Genomic DNA, 20,349 nt, shown 5'->3' with positions numbered 1-20,349 from the left:
ATAGATTGAGGGTTGAGATGGAGCATGTGGATCTGATAGTGCTCGAGCACCGCGTTGAAGAAGGTGGAGAAGGGAGGAAGCAGGCCAGCCCAGAGCGCGTCGATGAAGATCGGAAGATCGGTGACTGCCCGGGCAATGCTGGGGCGAGACGCAGGCTAGGCCGGCGTCTCTCCCCACTCGTTGAAGCCGGAGGAGAGCATGGGGCGCACCTCGCCCATGGCCTCGTCGTTGAGCACCCTAGGCCGGCTGAGCGCCAGCTTGATGAATGGGGGCGCAGTTGGTGAGGGTAGAGGTTTCTTCCCCTTGTCGGCTTGCTTCAGCGCCATGACGTTGAAGGCAGAGCAGGGCGTCGAGGAAGCAGGGAGATTGGAAGATTGGAAGTGCCAGGCACGGAGAGGGAAGAATAAATGTGCAAGAAGCGGGGCTGCATAGCCAGGCGGATTCAAAGGCAGCATGGGGAAGAGGATACGCCCATGTCCAATCAACCGCCACGCGTCAACCGAGGTCGCAGGCTTTTGGGGCCTGCGGCGCTTCGAGCTTAACTCTTGGCTTCGCCGCGAAGCCAAGCCCGCGCGCACCTTGGGCCCGGGGGCTACTGTCGGCGTTCTGGGAATGGGGGTCCCCAGACTTGCCTGCCTGCGGCCCGTGTAGGATCGAAAGTATGTCTAGAGGGGGGTGATTAGACTACTTGACCAAATAAAAACTTAACCTTTTCCCAATTTTAGTTCTTGGCAGATTTTAGCTATTGTAGGACAAGTCAAGCAATCATCACACAATTCAAGCAAGCATGCAAAGAGTATATTGGCAGCGGAAAGTAAAGCATGCAACTTGCAAGAATGTAAAGGGAAGGGTTTGGAGAAATCAAACGCTATTGGAGACACGGATGTTTTTCCCGTGGTTCGGATAGGTGGTGCTATCCTACATCCACGTTGATGGAGACTTCAACCCACGAAGGGTAACGGTTGCGCGAGTCCACACAGGGCTCCACCCAAGGGCAACGGTTGCGTGAGTCCACACAGGGCTCCACCCACGAAGGGTCCACGAAGAAGCAACCACCCACAAAGGGTCCACGAAGAAGCAACCTTGTCTATCCCACCATGGCCATCGCCCACACAGGACTTGCCTCACTAGCGGTAGATCTTCACGAAGTAGGCGATCTCCTTGCCCTTACAAACTCCTTGGTTCAACTCCACAATCTTGTCGGAGGCTCCCAAGTGACACCTAGCCAATCTAGGAGACACCACTCTCCAAGAAGTAACAAATGGTGTGTAGGTAATGAACTCCTTGCTCTTGTGCTTCAAATGATAGTCTCCCCAACACTCAACTCTCTCTCATAGGATTTGGATTTGGTGGAAAGAAGATTTGAGTGGAAAGCAACTTGGGAAGGCTAGAGATCAAGATTCATATGGTAGGAATGGAATATCTTGGTCTCAACACATGAGTAGGTGGTTCTCTCTCAGAACATATGAGTTGGAATGGTGTGTGTGTTCTAATGGCTCTCTCCTCGAATGAGAAGGAGGTGGAGGGGTATATATAGCCTCCACAAAAATCCAACTGTTACACAGTTTTCCAATCCCGGTGGGACTAAATCAATAAACTCGGTCGGACCGAAAATGTAAACCTAGTGACCGTTAGAGATTTTCGGTGGGACTGACATGCAACTCGGTAGGACCGATATGGTTAGGGTTTTGGGCATAACGTAATCTCGGTGAGACCGATTACACAAACTGGGTGAGACCGAATTTGGTAATTAGCTAACCAGAGAGTTGGTCAGGCAAACTCGGTGGGACCGATTTGCTCTTTCGGTGAGACCGAGTGGAACTCGGTGAGACCGAAAAGTTACAAAGGGGAAACACTGAGTTTACATTGCAATCTCGGTGGGAGCGATTCGCTCTTTTGGTGGGACCGAAAAGTTACGAAAGGGAAACAGAGAGTTTGCAACCCCATCTCGGTGAGACCGAGATCCCTATCGGTAGGACCGAATTGCTAGGGTTTGGCAGTGGCTAATGACAAGTGAAACTCGGTGGCGCCGGCTAGGAAGAATCGGTAGGACCGAGTTTGGCTTAGGGTTTAGGTCATATGTGGATATGGGAAAGTAGTTGAGGGTTTTGGAGCATATCACTAAGCACATGAAGCAAGAGGCTCATTAAGCAACACCTCATCCCTCCTTAATAGTATTGGCTTTTCCTAAAGACTCAATGTGATCTTGGATCACTAAAATATAAAATGAAGAGTCTTGAGCTTTTGAGCTTGAGCCAATCCTTTGTCCTTAGCATTTTGAGGGTTCCACTTTCACATCCATGCCATGCCAATCATTGAGCTTTCCTGAAATAATCATCTTGGAATAGCATTAGCTCAATGAGCTATATGTTGTTATGAATTACCAAAACCACCTAGGGATAGTTGCACTTTCAATCTCCCCCTTTTTGGTAATTGATGACAACATATAGATCAAAGCTTCGACAAAATATAATAAACATGAAATATATCGTCGCTTTGAGAAGTATGTGATAAGTAAGAGCTCCCCCTAAATTTGTGCATATTTAAAATTTTCTTTGGACTGCAAATGCACAAAGAGTTAGAGTCATGGGTTACTCTTCCATGTCACATACATCTTGGTGGAGCACTTAAAATGATAAGAATGAAATACATGCACTCATCACCAAGAATAATGAATGATCACATAAGATAAATAGCATTAAGCAAGCATTAAGTGTAGCTTATGATCAAACATGATCATCAATGTCTCACAAATAATGACGTAGTATCTCAAGCACTCAAAAGCAAACAAGTTCGAAAAACCACCAAATAAAGCAAGAGAGAAAAGCAACACACTCTCTCTCGAAGCCTATGATCTATACATCTTCTCCCCCTTTGGCAACAAGTTACCAAAAAGTTCCTAGAAAATGCATAGCACTAGATCAACGCTCAGGCTTGATCTTCAGGTGGTGGTGAAGTCCGGATCACTCCAAGGACGAAGGCTTTGGTAGATGCTGAAGTAGACGCTGGAGTTGGAGCTGAAGTAGATGCTGGAGCTGGTGGAACTGAGGCTGTGGCTGGTGTTGAGGTGGTGGCTCTTGTGTCAGCAACTGGCACGGCAGACGACCTCGGACCTCTTGGCACTCTGGCAAAGGCATGAGTAGTAGTCCTGCCTCTCCTCTCCTGCATGTCCTCCTGGAGCTGCTCTACTGCAGACTGAACTTCCGTTACTTTGACATCCAAGTCATAGAACTTCTGTTCCATGATTCTCTCTAGGCTCTGCTGATTCTGAGTGAGGGTGGCCAAACTTTGCTCAATCCTCAGCGTGGATGCAATCAAGTAACCAAGCTGCTCTTGTTTAGTCTTCAAGAAATACTCATATGCCTCCTCTTGAGTTGGCATCTTGGCAGCTTTCTCCTTCCTCGCCTTCTCCTTCTTTGCAAATGCTTGGGCAGATGATGGCTCGTTCTCAGTCATAACTTCATTGTTCTCAAAATCTGGACGGATGGGAAAATGTTCCTTGTCCAATAAATATATGCCCGTGCCCATCTTGGAGTTGATGAGCTCCTGAATCTGAGGGGCATATCCGCAGCTCCTCTTCTGGTCTGCTGCAGTCCTCTTGATTGTTTCCACTATGAGGCTCATCATCTTGAACTTCTGAGGCACATCAAACACATGTAGCAAGTTGATAGCATGGCCTCGGATCATCTTGTGATCACCTGACTTGGGCAATAAGGTGTGCCTTAGTATCGAATTGATCGTCGGGAGTCCTGACAGAAGGTAATGCACAGACCCAAATTTGAAGGTGTCAAGAGCTTCATTGGGAATTTCCTTGTACATATTTGACATGGAGTTATGGTCCATCTTCTTCTTGGCATAGATATCCAAGTCATCATCTTGCTCCTCTGGGGCATTAATGATCTGTGCCCACTCAGCCACTGTAGATTGGTACCTTGTACCCTCAGACATCCATGTGATCCTCCCATCTGGATAAAAGTGAGCCGTGGAGTAGAACTGCATGATAAGCTCCTCGTTCCACTTTGTGAGCTTCTGCCCAACAAAGTCAGCTACTCCACAAGCATTAAAGCTGTCATATACACCTGGGTAGTGTTCCTCCTTCTCCTTGATGTATGTCCAATCAACCCATCTCATGTCACAGACAATTGGCTTCTTATCTAGCAAAATAGTCTCATAGAAATCCTGTTGCTCCTTGGTGTGAAACATGTAGTCCACTGCTGTCCTTCTTCTTGAAGCATATGGGTCTGCTTCTCTCCATTTCCTTAGCCCTGAATCTCTCCTGAGCTTCATATCCTCAGCCACAGGATGAGCATCGTTGTGGTCTGGGATCTTGGGCTTTAGCTTCCTTAGGACATTTTCTTCCTCTTCTTCAGCAACGGTCTCAGGCACTGGGGCCTTGTTCTTCTCAGATGCAGGAATGCTCCTTGTATTTCTCTTAGGCTTTGGCTTTGGAGCTGGCTTGGCCTTGGAAGAAGCTCCCCCTGATTTTATGGCATCTCCCATTAGCTTGGGTGCCTTGGGCGCTGGTGCAGCTGCCTCTTCTTCTTCTTCCTCTTCCATGATGGAAGCTTTGCCAAGCACTCTAGCCACAGTCTTCTTCACCCTTTCCTTTCTTTTCTTCCCCTCAGCTGCAACTGGCTCTTGGGGAGTGGGCTTCTCAGTTGAGGCTCTTGCTTTTGACATGGGCTGCCTGCCTGCTAGCCTTTTGATTTTCAGACCTGGCTTAGTGCCTTGAGCTGGCTCAACTCTCTTGGAAGTGGCCTCTTCCTCTGCCACATAGTCCTCATCTTCGGAATCTGAAGTCCTCTTCTTCCTTTGTCTCGTGGCAGCCTTTGGCAAATTGCTAGGAGTGCTCCTGCTGCCTTCATCAAATGAACTGGAGGGACTAGTTCCCTCACTCATCACTACTTGCTGTTCTGACAGATTTTGGCTATCACTTTGATGAGACATGCTGCAAACTGACTGCTGACCCTGTGAATAGATTATAGATGAGATAGAAAAGGATGAGCATCACAAAATGCAGAGATTTTTGCAAAAGAATGATCCAAAAACTTAGTTTTAGTTTCCCACTGAAATCATCTCGGATCTACCGATTTTCAAACTCGGTGATACCGAAGCAGTTTTGGAACCTAAACTAGTGAACTCGGTAAGACCGAGTCACAGTTCGGTGGCACCGAGACTGCTAGGGTTTCACTGAGTTCAAAAATCGGTCACACCGATAAGTAATTCTCGGTCAGACCGAGTCTCACTTGTGCAATGGCATAAGCCAAATCGGTGGGACCGAGTTTTTCGACTCGGTGGGTCCGAGATGGTTTCGGCGGAAACCTAAACCTAGAATTTTCGAATCAAACCTAATCTACGGGCGTTTTGACTGGATAGAAGTTTATCAAACGTGGCAAGAATCATGAAGAACACAATGTGCTAGGAATTGGACGGGGAATAGCACTGTGATCAAGTCCATACCCTAGTTCGGCGAGGACTTGCTACGGCGGCAACGGCGGGGCAGAATTCCCGTTGACAGCGACGGAGACCAGCGACTAGAGGCGGCTGGCGGCGAGAAGACGATCCGGAGACCACGAGGGCAGAGCAGGATATCACGCGGGCGAAGGGGTTCGGAGAAATTTCCAAATTTTGCCCGTGACTATATATAGCCCGACCCTGTCGGTGTGACCGAGTGGAACGACTCGGTGGCACCGAGATTCATAACTGCGTGTAGTTACTGAAACTCATTAAGCAACACCTCATCCCTCCTTGATAGTATTGGCTTTTCCTAAAGACTCAATGTGACCTTGGATCACTAAAATATAAAATGAAGAGTCTTGAGCTTTTGAGCTTGAGCCAATCCTTTGTCCTTAGCATTTTGAGGGTTCCACTTTCACATCCATGCCATGCCAATCATTGAGCTTTCTTGAAATAATCATCTTGGAGTAGCATTAGCTCAATGAGCTATATGTTGTTATGAATTACCAAAACCACCTAGGGATAGTTGCACTTTCAGCCCGCGACATGGCTGAGCCAGCAGGCCGTACGACCCGTCTTCACCAACAAAGCATCCAAGACCCTCGCGAGGGCCAAGCCTCGCGAGGCGGAGGACGCGATACCTCCTCTAGAGTGGCCTAGCTAGGCAGGCTCATGAGGAGCGGAGATATCAAGGCAAGGCAAACCTCACGAGGCTCTCGTGACATGAGCCATGACGATCGGCACCAGGCGGGTGCCAGGCGGGCGCCAGTGCGCGCAGCGTCCTTGTTTCCTCTTTGGTGCAAAGGGGGCAAGCGCAGCCACGGAGTACCGATGCATTAGGCAAAGGTTGCCATTCCGGTGCAACAAGACCAAGACCACGGACTGCAAGACAGAGGTCATCGTGGGGCCGAAAGCAGCATCACCACCAGAGCTTTGTGCAGGCGAAGACTACTTTTGTCGGGATAGCTTGTACTAGCTGCCCCCCTTCAAATTAGCCCGCCATTGTTGGCTCCCTTCTCGATCGATTTTTGGGAAGAGGACCAGGGCCTCTATAAATAGGACTAGCCACCATAGTGGATGGAGGATCACCTCATCTTAGCTAGCGGAGATCATCAGAGATCGAGAGACACACCACAAGCTCACACGCGCAATAACACCTCAACCTCAGGAGGTTTTTCTCCCCTTGTATTGTTCATCATCAGCCCAAGAGGCAATCCACCACCACACTAGAGTAGGGTATTACACCACAACGGTGGACCGAACCAGTGTAAACCCCGTGTCTTTCTGTGTTGTGAGTTCGTCGAGTTCGTCCGCAAGATCTTTGTGAGCTAGAGCGTAGATCGGTAGGAGGGGAAGACTCCGTGCGCACCCCAGTGTTCGAACCTTAAGGGTTTGCCGGAGCCCCACATCTGACAAGTACTCTATTAAAAGGAGGCCTTAATATCCCTTAGTTTCCTCTAGGACCCCTCTACCACGGGAGGGTAGGACAAAAGATGTCATGCAACTTCTTTTCCATAAGCACGTATGACTATATTCAGAATACATGCCTACATTACATTGATGAATTGGAGCTAGTTCTGTGTCACCCTATGTTATGACTGTTACATGATGAACCGCATCCGGCATAATTCTCCATCACTGATCCAATGCCTATGAGCTTTCCATATGTTGTTCTTCTCTTATTTACTTTTCCGTTGCTATTGTTACAATCACTACAAAACACCAAAAATATTACTTTTGCTACTGTTACTTTTGCTATCGTTACCACTAATATCATATTACTTTGCTATTAAATACTTTGCTGCAGATATTAAGTTATCTAGGTGTGGTTGAATTGACAACTCAGCTGGTAATACTTGAGAATATTCTTTGTCTCCCCTTGTGTCGAAGCAATAAATTTTGGTTGAATACTCTACCCTCAAAAACTATTGCGATCCCCTATACTTGTGGGTTATCACGCCACAGAGCATATGAGATGTTCCAAGAGCTCTAATTGGTATTTTAGACTCATGCCTGTGTCGAGAGGTATGATATCTCTACTTTGCCTACAAGATGGAGGAGAATAGCTCAGCTAGTGAGCATGTGCTCAGAATGCCTGGCTACTACAATCACTTGAATCAAGTGGGAGTTAATCTTCCAGATAAGATAGTGATTGATAGAGTTCTCTAGTCACTATCACCAAGCCAATAGAACTTTGTGATGAACTATAATATGCAAGGGATAAACAAAACAATTCCCGAGCTCTTCACGATGTTGAAATCGGTGAAGATAGAAATAAAGAAAGAGCATCAAGTGTTGATGGTTAAAGAAGACCACTAGTTTCAAGAAAAAGGGCAAGGGAAAGAAAGGGGACTTCAAGAAGAAAGGAAGCAAGTTGCCACTCCCGGGAAGAAGCCCAAAGTTGGACCCAAGCCTGAAACTGAGTGTTCCTACTGCAAAGGGAATGGTCACTGGAAGCGAAACTGTCCCAAATACTTGGCGGATAAGAAGGATGGAAAAGTGAACAAAAGTATATTTCATATACATGTTATTGATGTGTACTTTACTAGTGTTCATAGTAACCCCTGGGTATTTGACATCGGTTCAGTTTCTAAAGATTAGTAACTCGAAATAGGAGTTACAGAATAAACAAAGACTAGTTAAAAGCGAGGTGACGATGTGTGTTGGAAATGATTACAAGGTTGACATGATCACCATCACACACTCCCTCTACCTTTGGGATTAGTGTTGAACCTAAGTAAATGTTATTTGGTGTTTCCGTTGAGCATGAATATGATTAGATCAGGTTTATTGTAATACATTTGTTCATTTAAGTTAGAGAATAATTGTTGTTCTGTTTACATGAATAAAACCTTCTATGGTCATACACCCAATGTGAATGGTTTATTGAATCTCGATCGTAGTGATACACATATTCATAATATTGATGCCAAAAGATGCAAAGTTGATAATGAAAGTGCAACATACTTGTGGCACTACCATTTAGGTCATATTGGTGTAAAGCGCATGAAGAAACACCATGCAGATGGGATTTTGAAATCACTTGATTATGAATCATTTGATAATTGTGAACCATGCCTCATGGGCAAGATGACAAAAACTCCGTTCTCCGGAACAATGGAGCGAGCTAAGGGACGTACTGGAAATAATACATACCGATGTATGCGTTCCGTTGAGTGTTGAAGCACGCAGCGGTATCGTTATTTTCTGACCTTCACAAATGATTTGACTAGGTATGGGTATATCTACTTGATTAAACACAAGTCTGAAACATTTGAAAAGTTCAAAGAATGTTAGAGTGAAGTGGAGAATCATCATAACAAGAAAATAAAGTTTCTATGATCTGATCGCGGAGGTGAATATTTGAGTTACGAGTTTGGACTTCATTTAAAACAATGTGGAATTATTTCACAACTCACGCCACCTAGAACACCACAGCGTAATGGTGTGTCCGAATGTCGTAACCGTACTTTATTAGATATGGTGCATTCTCTGATGTCTCTTACTGATTTACCACTATCGTTTTGGGGTTATGCATTAGAGACAGCCGCATTCATGTTAAATAGGGTACCATCTAAATCTGTTGAGGCGACACCGTATGAACTGTGGTTTGGCAAGAAACACAAGCTGTCATTTCTTAAAGTTTGGGGTTGCGACACTTATGTCAAAAGGCTTTAGCCTGATAAGCTCGAAGACAAACCGGAGAAGTGCCTCTTCATAGGATACCCTAAGGAACCAATTGGGTACACCTTCTACCACAGATCTAAAGGCAAGATCTTTGTTGCCAAGAATGGAACATTTCTAGAGAAGGACTTTCTCTCGAAAGAAGTGAGTGGGAGAAAAGTAGAACTTGATGAGTTAATTATGCCTTCTCATAATTTGGAAAGTAGCACCAGAGAAATCCATTCCCGTGATTCCTACACCAACTAGAGAGGAAGCTAATGATGATGATCATGAAACTTCAGATCAAGTTACTACTAGACCTCGTAGGTCGAACAGAGCACGTTCCACACCAGAGTGGTATGGTAATCCTGTCCTAGAAGTCATCTTACTAGACCATGGCAAACCTATGAACTATGAAGAAGCTATGATGAGCCTAGATTCTGATAGATGGCTTGAGGCCATGAAATCTGAGATAGGATCCTTGTATGAGAACAGAGTGTGGACTTTGGTGGACTAGCCCGATGATCGACAAGCCATTGAGAACAAATGGATCTTCATGAAGAAGACATACACTGATGTAATTGAAGGAAATATGCCCTAGAGGCAATAATAAAGTTATTATTTATTTCCTTATTTCATGATAAATGTTTATTATTCATGCTAGAATTGTATTAACCGGAAACATAATACATGTGTGAATACATAGACAAACAGAGTGTCACTAGTATGCCTCTATTTGACTAGCTCGTTAATCAAAGATGGTTATGTTTCCTAACCATAGACAAAGAGTTGTTATTTGATTAACGAGGTCACATCATTAGTTGAATGATCTGATTGACATGACCCATTCCATTAGCTTAGCACCCGATCGTTTAGTATGTTGCTATTGCTTTCTTCATGACTTATACATGTTCCTATGACTATGAGATTATGCAACTCCCGTTTACCGGAGGAACACTTTGGGTACTACCAAACGTCACAACGTAACTGGGTGATTATAAAGGAGTACTACAGGTGGCTCCAAAGGTAGATGTTGGGTTGGCGTATTTCGAGATTAGAATTTGTCACTCCGATTGTCGGAGAGGTATCTCTGGGCCCTCTCGGTAATGCACATCACTTAAAGCCTTGCAAGCATTGCAACTAATGAGTTAGTTGCAGGATGATGTATTACGGAACGAGTAAAGAGACTTGCTGGTAACGAGATTGAACTAGGTATTGGATACCGACGATCGAATCTCGAGCAAGTAACATACCGATGACAAAGGGAACAACGTATGTTGTTATGCGGTCTGACCGATAAAGATCTTCATAGAATATGTGGGAGCCAATATGGGCATCCAGGTCCCGCTATTGGTTATTGACCGGAGATGTGTCTCGGTCATGTCTACATTGTTCTCGAACCGTAGGGTCCGCACGCTTAACGTTACGATGACAGTTATTATGAGTTTATGCATTTTGATGTACCGAAGGTTGTTCGGAGTCCCGGATGTGATCACGGACATGACGAGGAGTCTCGAAATGGTCGAGACGTAAAGATTGATATATTGGAAGCCTATGTTTGGACATCGGAAGTGTTCCGGGTGAAATCGGGATTTTACCGGATTACCGGGAGGGTTACCGGAACCCCCCGGGAGCCAAATGGGCTAACATGGGCCTTAGTGGAAAGGTGAGAAGGCAGCCCACATAGGGCTGCGCCTTCCCCCCTCTCCCTAGTCCTATTAGGACTAGGAGAGGGGCCGGCCACCTCTCTCTCCCTCTCCCCTTTAAGGAATCCTATTAGGAATAGGATTGAGGGGGGGAGTCCTACTCCCGGTAGGAGTAGGACTCCTCCTGCACCTCCATCCTTTATATACCCGGGCAGGGGACACCCCAAGATACACAAGTTGATCTTCGTGATTGTTCCTTAGCCGTGTGCGGTGCCCCCTGCCACCAAATTCCACCTCGATCATACCGTTACAGTGCTTAGGCGAAGCCCTGCGTCGGTAGTACATCAAGATCGTCACCACGTCGTCGTGCTGACGGAACTCTTCCTCGACGCTTTGCTGGATCGGAGCCCGAGGATCGTCATCGAGCTGAACGTGTGCTAAGAACTCGGAGGTGCCGGAGTAACGGTGCTTGGATCGGTCGGATCGGGAAGAATACGTACGACTACTTCCTCTACGTTGTGTCAACGCTTCCGTTGCGATCTACAAGGGTACGTAGATCATACTCTCCCCTCGTTGCTATGCATTACCATGATCTTGCGTGTGCATAGGAATTTTTTTGAAATTACTACGTTCCCCAACAGTAATGTCACCATCTACAAAGCTCGACTTGTCGCGAAAGGTTTTTGAAAAGTTCAAGGGGTTGACTACGATGAGACCTTCTCACCAATAGCGATGCTTAAGTCAGTCCGAATCATGTTAGCAATTCCCGCATTTTATAATTATGAAATTTGGCAAGTGGACGTCAAAACTACATTCCTTAATGGATTTCTTAAAGAAGAGTTGTATATGATGCAACCAGAAGGTTTTGTCGATCCTAAATGTGCTAACAAAGTGTGCAAGCTCCAGCGATCCATCTATGGACTGGTGCAAGCATCTCGAAGTTGGAATATATGCTTTGATGAGGTGATCAAAGCATATGGTTTTATACAGACTTATGATGAAGCCTGTATTTACAAGAAACTGAGTGGGAGCTCTGTAGCATTTCTAATATTATATGTGGGTGACATATTATGGATTGGAAATGATATAGAATTTCTGGATAGCATAAAAGTATACTTGAGTAAGAATTTTCAGTGAAAGACCTCGGTGAAGCTGCTTATATATTTGGCATCAAGATCTATATGGATAGACCGAGACGCTTAATAGACTTTCACAAAGCACATACCTTGATAAAGTTTTGAAGAAGTTCAAAAATGGATTAGTCAAAGAAAGGGTTCTTGCATGTGTTACAAGGTGTGAAGTTGAGTAAGACTCAAAGCCCGATCATGGCAGAAGATAGAGAGAGAATGAAAGTCATTCCCTATGCCTCAGCCATAGGTTATATAAATCGTGTCATGCTGTGTACCAGACCTGTTGTGTGCCTTGCCATGAGTTTGGCAAGGGGGTACAATAGTGATCTAGGAGTGGACCACTGGACAGCGGTCAAAATTATCCTTAGGTACCTAAAAAGGACTAAGTAAATGTTTCTCGATTATGGAGGTGATAAAGAGTTCGTCGTAAAGGGTTACATCGATGCAAGCTTTAGCACCAAACCAGATGACTCTGAGTCTCAATCTGGATAAGTATTGAACGTGGGAGCAATTATCTAGAGTAGCTCCATGCAGAGCATTGTGGTCATAGAAATTTGCAAAATACATACGGATCTGAATGTGGCAGACTGTTGACTAAGCCTCTCTCACAAGAAAAAAATGATCACACCTTAGTACTCTTTGAGTGTTAATCACATGGCGATGTGAACTAGATTATTGACTCTAGTAAACTCTTTGGGTGTTAGTCACATGGCGATGTGAACTATGGGTATTAATCACATGGCGATGTGAACTAGATTGTTGACTCTAGTGCAAGTGGGAGACTGATGGAAATATGGCCTAGAGGCAATAATAAAAGGGTTATTATTATATTTCCTTGATCATGATAAAGGTTTATTATTCATGCTAGAATTGTATTGACCGGAAACTTAAATACATGTGTGGATACATAAACAAATATCGTGTCTCTAGTGAGCCTCTACTACACTATCTCGTTGATCAAAGATGGTTAATGTTTCCTAACCATAGACATGAGTTGTCATTTGATAACGGGATCACATCATTAGGAGAATTATGTGACGAACAAGACCCATCCATTAGCTTAGCATATTGATCGTTGAGTTTATTGCTATTGCTTTCTTCATGTCAAATACATATTCCTTCGACTATGAGATTATGCAACTCCCGGATACCGGAGGAATACCTTGTATGCTATAAAACATCGCAACGTAATTGGGTGATCATAAAGATTCTCTATAGGTATCTCCGAAGGTGTTTGTTGAGTTGGTATAGATCGAGATTAGGATTTGTCACTCCGAGTATCGGAGAGGTATCTCTCCGCCCTATCGATAATACACATCATAAGAAGCCTTGCAAGCAAAGTGGCTAATGAGTTAGTTGCAGGATGATGTATTACAGAACGAGTAAAGAGACTTGCTAGTAACGAGATTGAACTAGGTATAAAGATACCGACGATCGAATCTCGGGCAAGTAAGATACTGATAGACAAAGGAAATTATGTATGTTGTCATCACGGTTCGATCGATAAAGATCTGCGTAGAATATGTAGGAACCAATATGGGAATCCAGGTTCCGCTATTAGTTATTGACCGGAGAGGTGTCTCGGTCATGTCTACATAGTTCTCAAACTCGTAGGGTCCGCATGCTTAACGTCCAATGTCGATTTCGTATTATATGAGTTATGTGGTTTGGTGACCGAATATTGTTCGGAGTCCTAGATGAAATCACGGACATGATGAGGAGCTCTGGAATGATCTGGAGGTAAAGATTGATATGTGGGATGATGATATTTGGTCTCCAGAATGGTTTTGGAATGCACTGGAAAGTTATCGGAATACCGGAAGGGGTTCCGGAGGCACCGGGAGTGTATTGGGCCTTGTTTGGCCATGTAAAGGGGAACACACCAGCCCACATGGGCTGGTGCACCCCCCTTAACGCTGTCACACCTAATACATGGAAAAGGGGGGTGCCACCCCCTCTTGCCATATCCCGGAGAAGGGAGGAAGGAAAGAAGGGGGCGCATCCTCCCTTTCCTTCCCCCTCGTGCCATTATTTGGCAGGGGGCGCACCAAAGGGAGGCACCCTAGGGCTGCCGCCACACCTCTTTGGACACCCTAGGGGCTGCCTCCTCCCCTCCATACCTATATATGTGGGGAGGGGTGCCACACAATACGCAACTTATTCTACGCCGTGTGCCGGCACCTATCCGCCTCTAGATTACTCCTCTGCTCTAGATCGTCGTAGTGCTTAGGCGAAGCCCTGCGGGATTGTTTCATCACCACCGTCACCACGCCGTTATGCTGGCGGAACTCATCTACTACCTCGCTGCACTTGCTGGATCAAGATGGCCAGGACGACACCGAGCTGAACGTGTGCAGAACGTGGAGGTGTCCTGTGTTTGGTACTTGATCGGGCGGATCACGAAGGTGTACAACTACATCAACTGCAATGAATAAATGCTTCCGCTTATGGTCTATGAGGGTATGTAGACACACTCTCCCCCTCTCGTTGCTATGCATCTCCATGGATAGATCATTGCGTGTGCATAGAATTTTTTTGTTTTCCATGCAACGTTTTCCAACACATGCATCTTAGATTCAGGTGCACATGAGGAGATTTACCCAGGTCCAGACCCTCAAATCAAAGTAATACCCTACTTCCTGCTTGACTAGTATTGATGGTCCAGCCTCGTATGAGAACTTGGGTTTTGTGTGTACCAAGGATTTGATCAAAAGATCAGGTGGGGTGTTTACCTCAGATGATTGTGTCTATGATTATTAAGTGTAAGAGATACCTTTCAAGGTGGGGGGTATGTGCCAAGCCTTGGCTAGTCGGCCAAGGCTAGGTTTACAAAGTCCCGAGTTGGTTCGTAGTTGACTAAATACAGGAGATGGAGATAGATACATAGCAGAGTCTTTGTCTTGTGCCCCAAGGTGGCAATGCACCCTGTATTGCTAGCGGGCTTTGAGTAGCAAGCCTGGGTCATCCTACGATTGTTGGGCATCTTCTAGTCTACATATCTACTAGATGAACCAGTGCACCCTTCACGCAAAGAACAATTGTAGCCAAGAAACCAAGCGATCTATGAATAACATGTTTTATGATGATCTGCAAAGGGTGTGTGGTTCCCTACATGACTATGAATAAAGCCAAGAAGCCAAATAAGCTAAGCAAGCTATATGAAATAGCCCAGAAGCAAAGTTGGGCATATGTAATATGCTTCAGAGAAAAGGACGGAACAACACGAGCCTACCTAACCATGAGCCTAATAGATAGCAAGGAGCCACACTGACTTCACGGAAACAATCGAGCAGTTTCGGAAGGAGCTAACCCACCTTAGTTGGCTGTCAAGGCATCAGCTCAGCATCAGGTCCATCACCAGCGGGTCTTTGGGTGGGATAGCCGATCGGGGGTCTAGGCAGGACAAGCCCCACCACAAACACATGCACTGGCACACAGAGGGCTACAGCAGCGGACGGCACCGAGACTGTATTTTGATTTCATTATGCTAAAATCCTGATATGATTTTTTGACGTGATGGGAGACCAACCCCAATGAGACCCACGAAGTATACGCCAATCTAAGACCGACCGGGTCAAGAAGGATGAAACGACCTCAAGCCGACCTAGCCACCAGCCAAATAGGCAGTAAGGAACCAAACCAAGTTTAGGGAAATGATTGGTAAATTCCGAAAGGAAAGGAGAAAAGCACCTTAGTCACCCCAGAAGACATTGCCACGTCAGGTCCATTTGCAGCCAGCCTTTGGGTGGGATAACCGGGCAAGGTCCACGCAGGACGGGCCAATCCGTCCCGAAGTCATCCCATATTGTCATAGAAGGCCGATACCTAATACGAGTTTGGTCGGAATGTTTTCTTATCCGACCAAGGCTTTCTTTTGAAATGAACCCACCCCGGCCCAAGGGCATGCCCATGCGGGCAGGGATGCATTGAATGGACATAGGAAAGCCTCATCAATAGCTGAACTAACATGAGGAAAGTCTCATCGATAGCTAGTAGCATGCCATCGGTGGAGGAGCAACTGTCTCGGCCCACCCACCACATCTTGCCCATCTAGATCTGGATGGGGAGCCACCCATGGCAGCCCGACGATGCTAGCTGTGACACAATAGTGTCCGCATCGGCACCACAACCTCAGCCTCATGCAAGTCGCAACTGCTTGCCACCGCCTCCACCCGTCAAGGCATAGACCAGGAATGTTAAAGGAGCAACCGCCACCGGTCTACCAAATTTGGGCCATCCATGGTAGGTTGCAGAAGCCCTGGCCTCCACCATCACCATGCACACCCCCGCCCACCCATCCTGCACCCGCATTTGCACACCACGCGACCAACGAGAGGAGCCAACTGACAATACCCCCTGAGGGAGTCCTGGATTAGGGGGTATCCGGACCGTCGGACTATATCCTTTGGTCGGACTGTTGAACTATGAAGATACAAGATTGAAGACTTCGTCCCGTGTCCGGATGGGACTCTCCTTGGCGTGGAAGGCACGCTTGGCAGTACGGATATGTAGATTTCCTTCCTTGTAACCGACTCTGTGTAACCCTAGCCCCCTCCGGTGTCTATATAAACCGGAGGGTTTAGTCCGTAGGACCAACAACAACAATCATACCATAGGCTAGCTTCTAGGGTTTAGCCTCTTCGATCTCGTGGTAGATCAACTCTTGTACTACTCATATTATCAAGAACAATCAAGCAGGACGTAGGGTATTACCTCCATTAAGAGGGCCCGAACCTGGGTAAAACATCGTGTCCCCTGCCTCCTGTTACCATCCGCCTAGACGCATAGTTCGGGACCCCCTACCCGAGATCCGCCGGTTTTGACACCGACTTTGGTGCTTTCATTGAGAGTTCCTCTATGTCGTCATCGTTAGGCTTGATGGCTCCTTCGATCATCGATAGCGATGCAGTCCAGGGTGAGACTTTTCTCCTCGGACAGATCTTTGTATTCGGTGGCTTCGCACTGCGGGCCAACTCGCTTGGCCATCTGGAGCAGATCGAGAGTTACGCCCCTGGCCACCAGGTCAGGTTTGGAAGCTTAAACTACATGGCCGACATCCACGGAGACTTAATCTTCGACGGATTCGAGCCCCTGCCGAGTGCGCCGCACGGTCACGATAAGCATGATTTAGCTCTACCATCGGATAGTGTTCAGGAGACCGCACCGGCAACCGCTCCGACCCTCAATTTGGAGCCAATTGCGCCATCCATGGACGGGTGGATAGACCCCACCACAAAGGCCGTATTCTCAGCGGCGATCGAGCCGAGTATCGACCTTACCCTTCACGGGAGCCGTGACACCGAACTGTCGGATTCTTCCCCGGCCACGGACTCTGAACCGCCTGCGCCCGTGCCTATCGAATCTGACTAGGCACTGATCATGGAGTTCACCTCCGCGAATATCTTTCAGCACTCACCGTTCGGCGACATACTAAACTCATTAAGGTCTCTCTCCTTGTCAGGAGAGTCCTGGTCGAACTATGTCCAGAAGGATTGGGATGCGGATGACGAAGAAATTCGCCGCCCACCCACCACCCACTTAGTAGCCACTGTCGACGATTTGACACCGACACGCTCGACTTCGACTCCGAAGACATCGACGGTATGGACGATGATGCAGGGGACGAACAGGAACCACTGCCCACAGGGCACTGGACAGCCACCTCATCATATGATATATACATGGTGGACACACCCAAAGAAGGCAATGGCGACGGGACAGCGGAGGATGACCCCTCCAAGAAGCAACCCAAGCGTCGACGACAGCGGCGCCGCTCTAAGTCTTGCCAAAGCAAAAGTGGTGATACCGGCACAGGAGATAATAACACTCCGGATAGTGCCAAAGATGACGACAATCCCCTCCAGAAAGATTTAGAGCAGGAGGATGGAGAAGCCAGCCCTCCCGAGAGAGAGGCAGATGGAGAGGCGGAGGATGATAATTACATGCCTCCCTCCGAAGACGAGGCAAACCTCGACGATGACAAATTTGTCGTGACTGAGGATCCCGTCGAGCAAGAGCGCTTCAAACGCCGGCTTATAGCCACGGAAAATAGCCTTAAGAAAAAGCAACAGCAGCTTCAAGCTGATCAAGATTTGCTAGCTGACAGATGGACTGAAGTCCTTGCGGCCGAGGAATATGAACTCGAACGCCCCTCCAAGAGTTAGCCAAAGCGCAGGTTGCTACCCCGACTGGAGGAGGAAGCATTAAAACCTACATCTCCAGCATATGACGCGGCTGATCGGCCACCTCGTGGCCGCGACAGAGAGGCATTTCAGCCAAAAGCTCAGCCCGCACCCCAACGCCACTCAAATAAAAATGTCAAGGCAAGGGGAAACACGCTAGACCTGCGAGACGTATTGGAGGACAAAGCAAAACACGCAAGATCGATCTACGGATCACGAGGGTGCGCCACTACGCGAGATGATAACCGTCACGCCGGATACACTAAAAGTAAATCCAGTCGGGCCGAACACAGCGGACAAGACTCATTCGAGCTGCGTCGATACATAGCCCAGTACAGAGGCGCCGCACACCCCCTATGCTTCACAGACGAAGTAATGGATCACCAAATCCCAAAGGGTTTCAAACCCGTAAATATCGAATCATACGACGGCACAACAGATCCTGCGGTATGGATCGAGGAATTCCTCCTGCACATCCACATGGCCCGTGGTGACGATATACACGCCATCAAATACCTCCCACTCAAGCTCAAAGGACCAGCTCGGCATTGGCTCAACAGCCTGCCAGCAGCATCCATTGGCTGTTGGGAAGATCTGGAAGCTGCATTCCTTGAAAACTTCCAGGGAACTTATGTGCGACCACCAGATGCCGATGACTTGAGCCACATAATTCAGCAGCCAGAGGAATCGGCCAGGCAATTCTGGACATGGTTCCTGACAAAGAAAAATCAAATCGTCGACTGTCCCGATGCAGAGGCCCTAGCAGCTTTTAAGCACAACATCCGTGACGAGTGGCTCACCCGGCACCTTGGCCAGGAAAGGCCGAAATCAATGGCAGCCCTCACGACACTCATGACCCGCTTTTGCGCGGGAGAGGACAGCTGGCTGGCTCGCAGCAATAATATATCGAAGAACCATGGTACTTCGGATACCAAGGATAGCAATGGCAGGTCATGTCGCAACAAACACAAGCGCCGCATCAACAGCGAAAATACCGAGGATACGGTAGTCAATGCCGGATTCAGAGGCTCTAAACCCGGTCAGCAGAAAAAGCCATTCAAAAGAAGCACCCCGGGCCCGTCCAGTTTGGACCGTATACTAGATCGCTCGTGTCAAATACACGGCACCCCCGACAAGCCAGCCAACCACACCAACAGGGAATGTTGGGTGTTCAAGCAGGCCGTCAAGTTAAATGCTGAAAACAAAGATAAGGGGTCACATAGCTATGACGAGGAGGAGCCCCGGCCGCCAAACACCGGAGGACAAAAGAGGTTCCCCCCACAAGTGCGAACGGTGAACATGCTATACGCAACCACATCCCCAAGAGGGAGGGGAAGCGTGCGTTAAGTGACGTATATGCGTTGGAGCCAGTCGCCCCAAAGTTCAACACATGGTCCTCCTGTCCGATCACCTTCGATCGCAGGGACCATCCCACTAGTATCCGTCATGGTGGATTCGCCGCACTGGTCCTAGACCCAATCATCAACGAATTTCACCTCACTCGAGTCCTTATGGATGGTGGCAGCAGCCTGAAGCCGCTTTATCAGGACACCGTGCGCAAAATGGGTATAGACCCCTCAAGGATCAAACCCACAAAAATGACCTTCAAAGGCGTCATACCAGGTGTAGAGGCCCATTGCATAGGCTCAGTCACACTGGAAGTGGTCTTCAGATCCCCGGATAACTTCCGAAGTGAGGAGTTAATCTTCGATATAGTCCTATTCCGCAGTGGCTATCATGCACTGCTCGGGCGAACCGCATTTGTGAGATTCAATGCGGTACCGCATTATGCATACCTCAAGCTCAAGATGCCAGGACCTCAGGGGGTCATCACAGTCAATGGAAACACAGAGCGCTCTCTCCACACTGAGGAGCACATTGCGGCCCTCACAGCAGAAGCACAAAGCAGCCTCTTCAGGCAATCCACCAGTTCGGTGATTAAACACCCGGACACCGTCAAGTGCGCCCGGAGTAATCTACAACAAGACCACCTGGCACGCTCTGAGCTCGCATAGTAATGCGGCCCCAACCCCAGTCCCCACCAAACGGTAAAATCCGTGCCACGCTTACATAATTACGCATTGAAAATACCATGGGCATAGGTGGGGGGGCACGACTACGGCACGCCCCAAAACGCGGCTCAACCTCACTAGGGGCTTCCCGCCTTATTATTTTTTCTCTCTTTCAGGACTCTACTCTCTGGAAACCCCGTCTGGCAGTACGATTGCCGGACACACGATACAACAACCAAGGAGGCAGAAAGCTACGTCG

The sequence above is a fragment of the Triticum urartu genome, chromosome 2, assembly GCF_003073215.2.
Source record: "Triticum urartu cultivar G1812 chromosome 2, Tu2.1, whole genome shotgun sequence".
Taxonomy (NCBI): domain Eukaryota; kingdom Viridiplantae; phylum Streptophyta; class Magnoliopsida; order Poales; family Poaceae; genus Triticum; species Triticum urartu.
This window is presented reverse-complemented; position numbering follows the sequence as displayed.